Genomic DNA, 2,948 nt, shown 5'->3' with positions numbered 1-2,948 from the left:
AGAAGTCATTGTTTTTTACTCCACAGTAGATTTCTGTGGCACTTTCTGTTGTGGGCACCACAGTGGACCTCCTGCTCTGTCCTCTGCCCTGGGCAGAAGCAGAGGCAAGAACTTTTTGTTTGTTTGGGATTTTCTGTTTGGTTGTTTTGAGACAAGGTCTCTCACTCAGTGTAGCCTTGGCTGTCCTGGAACTCACTCTGTAGCCCAGGCTGGCCTTGAATTCACAGAGATCTGCCTGCCTCTCCCTCTCGAGTGCTGCTGGGTTTAAAGGCTTGAACCACTGAGCCAGGCTGATAAGGACACTTTTGAAACATTAGGTTGTGAGGGTTTCAAAGAGGATTGGAGGTGACCAGGTTTCTAATGACAACCACACCGCAGAAACGATGGGGCGGCTTCTGCAAGCTCCTCACACAGGCACTCAGCTGCAAGTCAACTCCCAAGAAAGGCTGGGGAGAGGGAGTGAGAGCCAAGACGTTCGTCAGTAAACTTAAGTAGCAGTAACAGTGGCCTTCAGGGACAACACAGGACAACTCTGACAGGGGCTGCCCCTGAGGACTGTCAAGGGCATCAGAAGAGCTGAATGTTTACCCTGTAGACAAGATCTCGGAATGAAGCCATTCTTGCCACTGTGGATGCCCACAGCTCTGCCTGCCACTGATGGGTCTCTGCACAGAGTTTGTTGCCATGTAAGCATGCTTCTTCTAGATCTCAGGTTTTTTTCCAGGGTTCTTTATTGGTGACAGCCACCGTCGACCCAAGTTGTAATTTAGGTACTGTCTCCTGGCAAAACAGGCATTAAGTGGGCCAGAGGTGTTCCAGTCATGCTTGCTGTGTCTCCAAATCTCCAACCTGTCTTAGCGAAGCACTCCTTCCCAGGCAGCTCCTCACCCTAGCATCCTCACCAGCAGGTTCTCCACACATCCCAACTAGGCAGCCACACCCTCCTTTCTCTTTTGCTCTCTCTTTGGGTGCCATGCAAAGTAAGCTGCCAAGGCTTAGTACTGTGTGTGCTTATTGAAAAGCCTTGAATCCTGTATCGACGCTTGAGAAGGAGACGTCTGCCCTCTAGTGGACACCGTGGGCACTCACTGCTGCTACCTGAGAGCCCAAAGGACCGAAGTCCTCCCTCGCATTCCAGGACGTGCCTGTGTGGCTGTGTAATCTCCAGATGTGTGGTGGGGTTCAACCCAGAGCAGAGTTGATGCAAGACACCCAAGCCGAACTTTGTTACCTGATTTAAAAGTCTGTTTACAATGAGGTTTTGACAACTCTTTGGAAACCTAACAAGCTTTATTTTATTTTAATTTAATTTATTTGAGACAGGGTCTCATGTAGTCTAAGTTGCCCTCAAACTCACTACGTGGCTGCGGATGGCCTTGAACCCAGAGCCTCTTGTCTCTACAACATAGGGATTACACGCCCAAACCACTGCACTCAATTTAGTCTATGCTGGGGATCAAACTCGGGGCTTCGTGCTAGACAACCACTCCTACCAACTGAGTGGCAGCCCCAGCCCCATAGGCTAGCATCGTAAGAACATGTTCTTTGTCTTGTATGTTCTTTCTTGTTTATTTTTGTTTTTTTTAAAACAAGGTTTCACTGTCAGCCCTAGCTATCCGGGAACTCGCTCTGTAGACCAGGCTGGCCTCAAACTCACAGAGATCTGCCTGCCTCTGCCTCCCAAGAGTGCTGGGATTAGTCCTGTATGTACATTCTTTAAAAGGGTTTATTTTTATTTTATGTGAGAGTTTTGCCTGTGTGTATGTCTGTGTACCATGTGTGTGCAGCGTCCTAGGAGGCACGAAGAGGGTGTGAGGTCCCCTGGAACTGGAGTTACTAACAGGTGTGAGTTGCCATGTGGGTGCTGGGAACCAAGCCTGGGCTCTCTTGCATGAGCAGCTAGTGCTCTGACCACTGAGCAATCCCGCCAGCATTATCTGTTCTTACACTAAAAGCATCAAATGGCTGTACTGTGCACAGAAGAGTTCTCATTGTGGGTTCTTTAAAGCGACAATTACTTGGTTGTATGGACACACATTCATGTGTGTCATGGTATGCACATGATTCTTTGTGTGTATGGACTGAGACTCATGCGTGTCACGGGATACGCACGGTTCTCACAGCACACCTTGGAGGACAGCTTTGGTTCTCTTCTGGGGACAGAATTCGAGTTGTCAGGCTTGGCAGCAAGCACCTTTATCTGCTGCACCATCTCTCTGGTCGCTGGTTAAAATAATCATGATGGCTGTTTTAAATGTACAGTTCTGGTGTGTTAGGAAAGCCACACTTTTAGGTCACCGTCCATTCTAAAACTCTTCATAGTGAAAAGCTGTTCAGTGGTGTTGAAACATCGCATTAAACACCATCTCGCTCTGCTCCCTGGCTCGGCTGACCACAGTTCTCCTGTCCTTCTCCAGGATGCTGACTCCCGTGGGGAACTCCCACCACACCGCTCGGCAGAGCTCAGTGTTTACCTAGGATGGAGCACACTTCCTTTTTAGGACTGCATAGTGATCCATTGCACGAACGGACCTCACTGTTTTTCTCTTCACCTCCTGATGGAGTTTGGCTTCCATCTTTGGCTGTTGGGATACTGTCTGAATGTGTATGTACAAATCTGTCTCGGGAATCCCAGTTCTAGTTCATCTGGGGAGGAGCCCAGCTGCTGAACCGCCTGGGAATTTCACATTAGGGGTTCTGGGGAACTGCTCACTGTCTTACCAAGACAAAGCCTGGTCCATCTCCAGCCACAGAGCACAGGACGCCAGGTCCTCTAAATCCTCACTACAGATGACACCTTCTGCGTGTGCGTGAGTGTGGAGGTCAGCGGTCCACACTGAGTGCCTTTCTCTATCTCGCTTCACTTCATCTTATCAAGAGAGGTCTTTGTACCCACGAGCCACTAATTCAGCTGTGTGGGAGCCAACTGCCTCTGACCCGCAGCACTG

This window comes from Microtus ochrogaster, linkage group LG8 (genome assembly GCF_000317375.1).
Source record: "Microtus ochrogaster isolate Prairie Vole_2 linkage group LG8, MicOch1.0, whole genome shotgun sequence".
Lineage (NCBI taxonomy): Eukaryota > Metazoa > Chordata > Mammalia > Rodentia > Cricetidae > Microtus > Microtus ochrogaster.
This window is presented reverse-complemented; position numbering follows the sequence as displayed.